This window comes from Oncorhynchus mykiss, chromosome 12 (assembly GCF_013265735.2).
Source record: "Oncorhynchus mykiss isolate Arlee chromosome 12, USDA_OmykA_1.1, whole genome shotgun sequence".
NCBI classification, from domain to species: Eukaryota; Metazoa; Chordata; class Actinopteri; order Salmoniformes; family Salmonidae; genus Oncorhynchus; species Oncorhynchus mykiss.
The window spans coordinates 100,759,542-100,771,798 of record NC_048576.1 but is presented as its reverse complement, the minus strand read 5'-3'; the positions used below and the strand labels follow the sequence as shown (position 1 = coordinate 100,771,798).

At 49.1% G+C, this 12,257-nt stretch overlaps 2 protein-coding genes across 2 annotated transcripts in view; one reads left to right on the top strand and one right to left on the bottom strand.

Moving 5' to 3' along the window:
* Positions 1-6,687, bottom strand: part of LOC118937852 (rho GDP-dissociation inhibitor 2-like) — a 44,288-nt gene extending 37,601 nt beyond the window's left edge. Inside the window, exon 1 of the mRNA XM_036939626.1 lies at positions 6,455-6,687. The gene's annotated coding sequence lies outside the window, so the exon portion shown is untranslated. The remainder of the gene's footprint in view (positions 1-6,454) is intronic.
* The window catches only part of LOC110539068 (NLR family CARD domain-containing protein 3), a 1,005,455-nt gene that overhangs the window by 63,086 nt on the left and 930,112 nt on the right, over positions 1-12,257 (top strand). The window lies entirely within an intron of this gene.

The following is a 12,257-nucleotide window of genomic DNA, read 5'->3' as shown; positions in this document are numbered from 1 at the left end:
CTGGTCAGTCTGTGTCATGTATAACACCTGGTCAGTCTGTGTCATGTATAACACCTGGTCAGTCTGTGTCATGTATAACACCTGGTCAGTCTATGTCATGTATAACACCTGGTCAGTCTATGTCATGGATAACACCTGGTCAGTCTATGTCATGTATAACACCTGGTCAGTCTATGTCATGTATAACACCTGGTCAGTCTATGTCATGTATAACACCTGGTGAGTCTGTGTCTTGGATTAACCTGGTCAGTCTGTCCTGGATTCACCTGGTCAGTCTGTCATGTAACGAGCAGGTGTTCCTGATGTTTTGTACAATCGATGTATATTTAAGCAACGTAGGCCAGAGGAGGTGTGGTATATGTCTGTTCTCAGACACAACGCATCAGAGAGACTACAGCCTGGATACCAGCCCTTAGCCGTGTGGTATATGTCTGTTCTCAGACACAACGCATCAGAGAGACTACAGCCTGGATACCAGCCCTTAGCCGTGTGGTATATGTCTGTTCTCAGAGACTACAGCCTGGATACCAGCCCATAGCCGTGTGCAGAGAGACTACAGCCTGGATACCAGCCCATAGCCGTGTGGTATATTGCTCATATACCACAAAACCCCGATGAGCCTTATTGCTCATTTTTTAACAGGTTACCAATGTAATTACACCAGTAAACAAGTCCTTTAGTTTCATACCCATGTTATATTGTCTGATATACCACAGGGTTTCAGCCAATCAGTATCCAGGACCAAAAACGACCCGGATTATAAATATATGTATATATATTTATTTTTGATACTGACGTTTCTCGTTCTGATATTTCTTCATTTCCTGGGTTATGTGTGTAATGTTTTGTATAGCTAGACATTACTACACTTGTTGGAGCTAGCAAACACAAGCATTTAGCTGAACCTGCGATAACATCTGCAGATCTGTGTACGCAAACATAAAACATTGATTTGGGTAGAAGTTTCCTCTAGCAGGCACAGATCTAGGATCAGTTTATCCTCACCAGAATCTTTGATTTGGGTAGAGGTGTCCTCTAGCAGGCACAGATCTAGGATCAGTTTATCCTCACCAGAATCTTTGATTTGGGTAGAGGTGTCCTCTAGCAGGCACAGATCTAGGATCAGTTTATCCTCACCAGAATCTATGTTCAGTTTTCCTGACAAAGAAAGCAGATTTTTTTATATCCTGTTGCTAGGATACCAATGTCCACCCAGTGAGTAATGGGATGTCTACACCGTAATACACCGAGTCATGTAGGAGATGCATCTCTATAATGTTTATATAGATAACTGGGATTAATGATGTGGTTTACTGCCAACCGTAACCATGCCACTGTACTGATGGTCAGATTGGAGTTAATAAACTGGTTTAATGAGACTCAAGGGGCTGGTCGGATAGGGGTTAATAAACTGGTTTAAGGAGTATCAGGGGCTGGTATAGGGGGGTGGTATAGAGGGGTGGTATAGGGGGGTGGTATAGAGGGGTGGTATAGGGGGGTGGTATAGGGGGGTGGTATAGAGGGGTGGTATAGAGGGGTGGTATAGAGGGGTGGTATAGAGGGGTGGTATAGAGGGCTGGTATAGAGGGATGGTATAGAGGGATGGTATAGAGGGGTGGTATAGAGGGGTGGTATAGAGGGCTGGTATAGAGGGATGGTATAGAGGGATGGTATAGAGGGGTGGTATAGAGGGGTGTGAGGAGGGTCATATTAAGACAAACAGCTAATGGATGGAGAACAATAATTCTCCAGGACTGTAGGTCTGTTTGTAGGCCTGTTTGTAGGCCTGTTTGTAGGCCTGTATGTAGGTCTGTTTGTAGGCCTGTTTGTAGGCCTGTTTGTAGGCCTGTTTGCAGGCATGTTCAGTGAGGATGGTGAGAGAGTGAGAAGCTGGTCTGACTGGTTCTTCTGTTAGCTCCAGTTCAGGAGGAAATGAAGATGCCAAAAAAAGATTTTCAGAGGAGAGGAAGACACACACACACACACACACACACACACACACACAGATTCAAAACACACACACAAACACACAGATTCAAACACACACACACACACACACACACACACGTGCAAACACACACACAAGCGGGCAAACACACACACACACGCACGCAGGCACACACACACACGCAGGCACACACACACACACACACACACACACATGCTGAGTCAAAAGAGGAAGACAGACCAACATTTCTCAACAGTGGGTTGATCAACAATATTAACTTGTAGTTTCATACCAACTGCCAACAGAAAAGACTAATGCATTATTACTGGTTGTAATAACTGAGTTATTATATATACTTATCACAGTAAGATATAATACTGTCCCTTATAATAATTTATCAACTACTCTAGGATCAGCTGAACTACAGATCTAGGATCAGCTGAACGACAGCTCTAGGATCAGCTTCCCCCAATATTAACCTGAACTACAGATCTAGGATCAGCTGAACTACAGCTCTAGGATCAGCATCCCCTCCCCCCAATACTAACCTGAACTACAGATCTAGGATCAGCATCCCCTCCCCCCAACACTAACCTGAACTACAGATCTAGGATCAGCATCCCCCCCCCCCAACACTAACCTGAACTACAGATCTAGGATCAGCTGAACTACAGATCTAGGATCAGCATCCTCTCCCCCCAACACTAACCTGAACTACAGATCTAGGATCAGCTGAACTACAGATCTAGGATCAGCATCCTCTCCCCCCAACACTAACCTGAACTACAGATCTAGGATCAGCATCCCCCCCCCCCCAACACTAACCTGAACTACAGATCTAGGATCAGCTGAACTACAGATCTAGGATCAGCATCCTCTCCCCCCAACACTAACCTGAACTACAGATCTAGGATCAGCTGAACTACAGATCTAGGATCAGCATCCTCTCCCCCCAACACTAACCTGAACTACAGATCTAGGATCAGCTGAACTACAGATCTAGGATCAGCATCCTCTCCCCCCAACACTAACCTGAACTACAGATCTAGGATCAGCTGAACTACAGATCTAGGATCAGCATCCTCTCCCCCCAACACTAACCTGAACTACAGATCTAGGATCAGCATCCCCTCCCCCCAATACTAACCTGAACTACAGATCTAGGATCAGCATCCCCTCCCCTCAACACTAACCTGAACCATTAGAGGACAGAACATAAAACTGACCTTAGATCAGTGTATTTAGGAGCTACTCCCCACTTCCAGCGATGACCTGCGTCCCAAAATGGCACCCTGCTATTCCTCTAGATAGTGCACTACTTTTGAACAGATCACAGGATCCTATGGAACCAGGTTAAAAGTAGTGCACTATATAGGGAATAGGGTGCCAAAGTAGTTCACTATATAGGGAATAGGGTGCCAAAGTAGTTCACTATATAGGGAATAGGGTGCCAAAGTAGTTCACTATATAGGGAATAGGGTGCCAAAGTAGGCCTCTATACAGGCCTCTGACCACCGCCCGAGTGTACACACAGATAGATTCAACAGATTGACTTTAAAGAGCAGATTCACCATCATTAAATATTGATTCATAGGGACTCTTTATTATTCATCTGAATCATCTGACATTATTGATGTTGAACGCTGGTCAGAAATATCAGGTCCAGGGTAGAAGGGTTGGTGAGATCTGCACTCCAAATGGCACCCTATTCCCTATATAGTGCACTACTATGGTACTCTATTCCCTATATAGTGCACTACTATGGCACTCTATTTCCTATATAGTGCACTACTATGGCACTCTATTCCCTATATAGTGCCCTACTATGGCACCCTATTCCCTATATAGTGCACTACTATGGCACCCTATTCCCTATATAGTGCCCTACTATGGCACCCTATTCCCTATATAGTGCACTACTATGGCACCCTATTCCCTATATAGTGCACTACTATGGCACCCTATTCCCTATATAGTGCACTACTATGGCACCCTATTCCCTATATAGTGCACTACTATGGCACCCTATTCCCTATATAGTGCCCTACTATGGCACCCTATTCCCTATATAGTGCACTACTATGGCACCCTATTCCCTATATAGTGCACTACTATGGCACCCTATTCCCTATATAGTGCACTACTATGGCACCCTATTCCCTATATAGTGCACTACTATGGCACCCTATTCCCTATATAGTGCACTACTATGGCACCCTATTCCCTATATAGTGCACTACTTTGGCACCCTATTCCCTATATAGTGAACTACTTTGGCACCCTATTCCCTATATAGTGCACTACTTTGGCACCCTATTCCCTATATAGTGCACTACTATGGCACCCTATTCCCTATATAGTGCCCTACTTTGGCACCCTATTCCCTATATGGTGCACTAATTTGGCACCCTATTCCCTATATAGTACACTACTTTGGTACCCTATTCCCTATATAGTGCACTACTTTGGCACCCTATTTCCTTAGGATGCAGGCAGAGTGCTGAGTGTCAGTGAGGCTAAGCACATGTAATGCCCTCTAGGCCTACTAGGGTGCTGGTTAAACACCTACATAGGGATGGGACCCATCTAGGGTGCTGGTTAAACGTGTAGAGATGGGACCCATCTAGGGTGCTGGTTAAACGTGTAGAGATGGGACCCATCTAGGGTGCTGGTTAAACGTGTAGGGATGGGACCCATCTAGAGTGCTGGTTAAACGTGTAGGGATGGGACCCATCTAGGGTGCTGGTTAAACGTGTAGGGATGGGACCCGTCTAGGGTGCTGGTTAAACGTGTAGGGATGGGACCCATCTAGGGTGCTGGTTAAACACCTACGTAGGGATGGGACCCATCTAGGGTGCTGGTTAAACACCTACGTAGGGATGGGACCCATCTAGGGTGCTGGTTAAACACCTACGTAGGGATGGGACCCATCTAGGGTGCTGGTTAAACGTGTAGGGATGGGACCCATCTAGGGTGCTGGTTAAACACCTACGTAGGGATGGGACCCATCTAGGGTGCTGGTTAAACGTGTAGGGATGGGACCCATCTAGGGTGCTGGTTAAACACCTACGTAGAGATGGGACCCATCTAGGGTGCTGGTTAAACACCTACGTAGGGATGGGACCCATCTAGGGTGCTGGTTAAACACCTACGTAGGGATGGGACCCATCTAGGGTGCTGGTTAAACACCTACGTAGGGATGGGACCCATCTAGGGTGCTGGTTAAACATGTAGGGATGGGACCCATCTAGGGTGCTGGTTAAACGTGTAGGGATGGGACCCATCTAGGGTGCTGGTTAAACACCTACGTAGAGATGGGACCCATCTAGGGTGCTGGTTAAACACCTACGTAGGGATAGGACCCATCTAGGGTGCTGGTTAAACACCTACGTAGGGATGGGACCCATCTAGGGTGCTGGTTAAACGTGTAGGGATGGGACCCATCTAGGGTGCTGGTTAAACGTGTAGGGATGGGACCCATCTAGGGTGCTGGTTAAACACCTACGTAGGGATGGGACCCATCTAGGGTGCTGGTTAAACGTGTAGGGATGGGACCCGTCTAGGGTGCTGGTTAAACACCTACGTAGGGATGGGACCCATCTAGGGTGCTGGTTAAACACCTACGTAGGGATGGGACCCGTCTAGGGTGCTGGTTAAACACCTACGTAGGGATGGGACCCATCTAGGGTGCTGGTTAAACGTGTATGGATGGCTCCCAAACGTCTCTTCGTTCAAAAGGCTTAATAATCGATCTAGAACCATGAAAAAAAAAATGAAAATCTATCTCCAATGTAAAACCTAAAAAGGCAGGTTATTATGTCAGATCGGGAAATGCGCGCTGAAATACATTTTTAGCCAAATTATCAGATGGCCTGTACTGAAAATATCAGCGTGGACCAGATTGATTAACTCTCCACACTGTTATATGTTCCTGCACAGGGGGATTCACCCTCTTCAGAGAATCATGTTCTAATGTATTTGCAGAAACACTTTCCGTTCGTTCCCGAACGACTCATCGTTAGTCATTACAGCAAGGCAGGGTCTGCTGACATGGTCTCTGGTTCAGGCTCTACTTTTTCCTCCAACTAAATCACGACCTAAACCGGACCTCGATAGAGAAACGAGTGTAAGCCTACACTTAATACGTAGGGGAGAGCGTTTGTTGTCATTTAGAGCAACATTTAAAAAGGGGCCACTGTGTAGAGACAACACACAAGACAACTGTAGGCCTAGCTCTTTCCCGAATGGGAAAGCTTTTCTGTATCTGATGTCTTTCAAAAGTACAACAACTTTTTACAGATAGGCCTACGGCAGGCTTTCTGATGTCAGGTGCTTTCCCTCAACTTTATCAATGCGCGCAAAATCATCTATAGACAATCAACGCGCATCAAATGACCAAATCTCTCTGCAACTGCGTCAATCACCCGACAATTTACCACGGAAACTCCTCAAACCTACAAGCAAAACATTATACTGTTGCATTAGATGATAAATGATTACTCTTACCTTTTTAGCAAAGGACACTTGTTCTGTAAAACTTTTCTTGCGCAGAAATCAAACTATTTCTCCTGCGTCTCGATCTCTCGCTCTCACTTTCTCTGAGCAGGAAATAAACGTATACGCCAATAAGATCGGTACACACGAAATGACACCAGTCTTTTTTAACATCCGTTACTTCGTTACTGATGTCTTCTGTAGCTGTCTTTCCCCGGTTAAAGAAAAGCCTGTGGGGTCTTTGTTCAACCTGGTCTCAGAGCATTTCCTGTTGTTCTTTACGCAAAACCCGAGATACTCTCTTTGTATATGATATGTTTTGTATGATATGTATTATTTTGGGGATGTCCATCACCCATTTAGTATGATATTTTAACTAATTATAATTTGCATGATATGTTACGAATTTGAAAAACGTACAATATGTTACGAAAATTGCGAAACACGTCTGCTAGTTTACGAATTGCAATTTCTATTATGTTACACATTTGCTAAATGTACAATATGTTACGAATAGCAAAACTTAGGTAACGAAGCTGCAAAAAAACGTATGATAGGTTCCGAATTGTAGGTAGATGGCTAGGCTAGGGTTTATGGTTAGGGTTAGGTGAAGGGTTAGCTAGCTCGCTAACGTTAGCTAGGCTAGGGTTTAAGGTTAGGGTTAGGTGAAGGGTTAGCTAGCTCGCTAACGTTAGCTAGGCTAGGGTTTAAGGTTAGGGTTAGGTGAAGGGTTAGCTAGCTCGCTAACGTTAGCTAGGCTAGGGTTTAAGGTTAGGGTTAGGTAAAGGGTTAGCTAAGATGCCAAGTAGTTGAAAATGAGCTAATTTGCTCGCTAACGTTAGCTAGGCTAGGGTTTAAGGTTAGGGTTAGGTGAAGGGTTAGTTAAAAGGGTCAAGGTTAGGTTTAGTGGAAGGGTTAGCTAACATGCCAAGTAGTTGAAAAGTAGCTCATTTGCTAAAAATGTTAAAGTTGTCCATGATGAGATTCGAACTCGCAACCTTTGAGTTGCGAGACGTTCACGTTCACCCATCCACCCCAACCAACAACCCTCCTTTCATTTTTTTGTCTTGAGTAACCATCTGTCGTATGTAACCACACCAAACATAACGTATCATACTAAATGGAGTTCTCTTGTTTTTACGTAAAGAATCATATGAAATGCTCTGAGACCAGGTTGGGCTGTTTGTTGTGAGGAGACATTAAGTAAAGCAGGTTCTCTCTAGGGGGCTACTAGTACTATCCCTTGTTCTCTCTAGGGGGCTACTAGTACTATCCCTTGTTCTCTCTAGGGGGCTACTAGTACTATCCCTTGTTCTCTCTAGGGGGCTACTAGTACTATCCCTTGTTTGACAGAATAAGTTGTGACTAACTGGACACAGAACTTTCTGTATGTAAACTATTGGCGAAAAGGAAGGGAACTCGGGGGGGGGGGGGGGGGATTAGCCGTTGTTAGGATTGTGATTTTGGGATGAATCTCGTGTCAGGTATCAGGTATTTTGGGATGAATCTCGTGTCAGGTATAGAAGCAGTGAGGAGATGTTATATGTGCGTCGACCTGGGGTCTGTGACAGTAGATAATGTACACTTTGATACCAGGCTTGAAAGGGAATAGAGTAGAGAAGACATGAGACAGGGGACATTATTTCCAGTCTACCTATTGTATGTCTGTAGGCCTACTATACAGCAAGTGGATTGGAGTGAATATACTCTAGATAATGACACCAACTGCATAGCATTGATCCTATCTATTCTACATATTTCTATGTCTGTACCATACATCAAGTGAATAGAATAGAATATACTCTAGATAATGACACCAACTGTATGGCATTGATCCTATCTATTCTAACTATTTTTATGTTTGTATCATCCATCAAGTCATTCAGACTGAGTTCTGGTCATCTTACTTTTAGGTAGAACTGCCACCTAGTGGAGGGAGAGGAGAGACGGGGGAGAGGGAGAGGAGAGACGGGGGAGAGGGAGAGGAGAGACGGGGAGAGGAGAGACGGGGGAATAGTGAGAGGAGAGACGGACGGGGGAGAGGGAGAGGAGACACGGGGGATAGGGAGAGGAGAGATGGGGTATAGGGAGAGGAGAGATGAGAGACAGATGGGGATAGGGAGAGGAGAGACAGATGGGGGGATAGGGAGAGGAGAGACGGGGTATAGGGAGAGGAGAGACAGATGGGGGGATAGGGAGAGGAGAGACAGATGGGGGATAGGGAGAGGAGAGACAGATGGGGGATAGGGAGAGGAGAGACAGATGGGGGGATAGGGAGAGGAGAGACGGACGGAGGATAGGGAGAGGAGAGACGGACGGGGGATAGGGAGAGGAGAGACGGACGGGGGATATGGAGAGGAGAGACGGACGGGGGATAGGGAGAGGAGAGACGGACGGGGGATATGGAGAGGAGAGACGGGGGATAGGGAGAGGAGAGACGGGGGATAGGGAGAGGAGAGACGGGGGATATGGAGAGGAGAGACATGGGAGAGGAGAGACGGGGAGAGGGAGAGGAGAGACGGGGGAGAGGGAGAGGAGAGACGGGGGAGAGGGAGAGGAGAGACGGGGGATAGGGAGAGGAGAGACGGGGGATAGGGAGAGGAGAGACGGGGGATAGGGAGAGGAGAGACGGGGGATAGGGAGAGGAGAGACGGGGGATAGGGAGAGGAGAGACGGGGTATAGGGAGAGGAGAGACGGGGTATAGGGAGAGGAGAGACGGGGTATAGGGAGAGGAGAGACGGGGTATAGGGAGAGGAGAGACGGGGGATAGGGAGAGGAGAGACGGGGGATAGGGAGAGGAGAGACGGGGGATAGGGAGAGGAGAGACGGGGGATAGGGAGAGGAGAGACGGGGGATAGGGAGAGGAGAGACGGGGGATAGGGAGAGGAGAGACGGGGGATAGGGAGAGGAGAGACGGGGGATAGGGAGAGGAGAGACGGGGGATAGGGAGAGGAGAGACGGGGGATAGGGAGAGGAGAGACGGGGTATAGGGAGAGGAGAGACGGGGGATAAGGAGAGGAGAGACGGGGGATAGGGAGAGGAGAGACGGGGGATAAGGAGAGGAGAGACAGGGAGAGGAGAGACAGATGGGGATAGGGAGAGGAGAGACAGATGGGGATAGGGAGAGGAGAGACGGATGGGGGGATAGGGAGAGGGGAGACGGGGATATGGAGAGGAGAGGCGGGGGAGAGGGAGAGGAGAGACGGGGGGAGAGGGAGAGGCGGGGGGAGAGGGAGAGGCGGGGGGAGAGGGAGAGGCGGGGGGAGAGGGAGAGGCGGGGGGAGAGGGAGAGGCGAGATGGATGGGGGATAGGGAGAGGAGAGACAGATGGGGATAGGGAGAGGAGAGACGGGGGATAGGGAGAGGAGAGACGGGGGATATGGAGAGGAGAGGCGGGGGATATGGAGAGGAGAGGCGGGGGAGAGGGAGAGGAGAGATGGGGGGAGAGGGAGAGGCGGGGGGATAGGGAGAGGAGAGATCGATGGGGGATAGGGAGAGGAGAGACGGATGGGGGGATAGGGAGAGGAGAGACGGGGGATATGGAGAGGAGAGGCGGGGGATATGGAGAGGAGAGGCGGGGGATATGGAGAGGAGAGGCGGGGGAGAGGGAGAGGAGAGACGGGGGGAGAGGGAGAGGCGGGGGGATAGGGAGAGGAGAGACAGATGGGGGGATAGGGAGAGGAGAGACGGATGGGGGGATAGGGAGAGGAGAGACGGATGGGGGGATAGGGAGAGGAGAGACGGGGGATATGGAGAGGAGAGGCGGGGGAGAGGGAGAGGAGAGACGGGGGGAGAGGGAGAGGCTGGGGGATAGGGAGAGGAGAGATCGAACGGGGATAGGAAGAGGAGAGACGGATGGGGGGGATAGGGAGAGGAGAGGCGGGGGACATGGAGAGGAGAGGCGGGGGGAGAGGGAGAGGAGAGACGGGGGAGAGGGAGAGGCGGGGGGATAGGGAGAGGAGAGATGGATGGGGGATAGGGAGAGGAGAGACAGATGGGGGGATAGGGAGAGGAGAGACGGGGGATATGGAGAGGAGAGGCGGGGGAGAGGGAGAGGAGAGACGGGGGGAGAGGGAGAGGCGGGGGGATAGGGAGAGGAGAGATCGAACGGGGATAGGAAGAGGAGAGACGGATGGGGGGATAGGGAGAGGAGAGACGGATGGGGGGGATAGGGAGAGGAGAGGCGGGGGACATGGAGAGGAGAGGCGGGGGGAGAGGGAGAGGAGAGACGGGGGAGAGGGAGAGGCGGGGGGATAGGGAGAGGAGAGATGGATGGGGGATAGGGAGAGGAGAGACAGATGGGGGGATAGGGAGAGGAGAGACGGATGGGGGGATAGGGAGAGGAGAGACGGATGGGGGGATAGGGAGAGGAGAGGCGAATGGGGGGATAGGGAGAGGAGAGGCGAATGGGGGGATAGGGAGAGGAGAGGCGAATGGGGGGATAGGGAGAGGAGAGGCGAATGGGGGGATAGGGAGAGGAGAGGCTGGGATATGGAGAGGAGAGGCGGGGGGAGAGGGAGAGGGAGAGGGAGAGACGGGGGGAGAGGGAGAGGCAGGGGGAGAGGGAGAGGAGAGACGGGGGGAGAGGGAGAGGCGGGGGGATAGGGAGAGGAGAGGCGGGGGATATGGAGAGGAGAGGCGGGGGATATGGAGAGGAGAGGCGGGGGGAGAGGGAGAGGAGAGACGGGGGGAGAGTGTCACGAACCGGCTCAAAGCCCGTAACAAAGGGAGACAACGTGGAGATAAGGAGTAACAAAATATATATTTATTAACTAAAGCAACTAAGGAAAATATACAATGATGTGTGTAATCAGTAATCAGTAGTGTAAGTGAGTTTTGCGTGCATGAATGTGATAATGCAGGGTGTTGAAAGGTGCCAAAGCAAACAAACAAAAGGCCACCAAGAACCACAACACAATCTACAAAGGTGTCTGCATGGAGAGAGTCTCTTCCATGAATGTGGAAGAGGTCTATTTATCCTGGGAGACACCTGGCCCAGGTGTTTCCCATGAAGCTGACGACCCTCCCAACTCCGCCCACCGGCATCCTAATAAGGAAACAAGAACAAAGACAGAATACAGCAGACAGAGTGGGAGGGTCGTCACAAGAGGGAGAGGCGGGGGGATAGGGAGAGGAGAGATGGATGGGGGATAGGGAGAAGAGAGACAGATGGGGGGATAGGGAGAGGAGAGGCGGGGGATATGGAGAGGAGAGGCGGGGGGAGAGGGAGAGGAGAGACGGGGGGATATGGAGAGGAGAGACGGAGGATAGGGAGAGGAGAGGCGGGGGAAGAGGGAGAAGAGAGTGTATGTGTATGTGTCCCTTCGCCTACCCTTATCTGAGCTCACAGATAAAGAGAGGGAGAGAGCGGAGGAGTTAACAGAGGAGGGAGACATGAAAGACTGAAGAAACGCTGAGTCTGGAGAAAAACCTTACCCTAGGGCATGGCATAGATCACACACGCACACACACACGGCAACGCTTCTGAGCAGAAGTATGAGAAATACCCAAAACGTGTGTGTGTGTGTGTAGAAGCGGTGGTTGTAATTACATGTCTCAGGTCTTGTTGAATCAGGGCTTTTCTGAAAACACATTCCTGGTTCTCTGCCATTTGTAGCGTATGTGTGTATATACACAGATATATATATATATATATATATATATATATATATATATATATATATATATATATGTGTGTGTGTGTGTGTGTGCGCGTGTGTGTGTGTGTACATACAGCACCAGTCTAAAGTTCAGACACACCTACTCATTCAAGGGTTTTTATTTAATGTTACTAGTATTCTGTTTTCTGTAGAA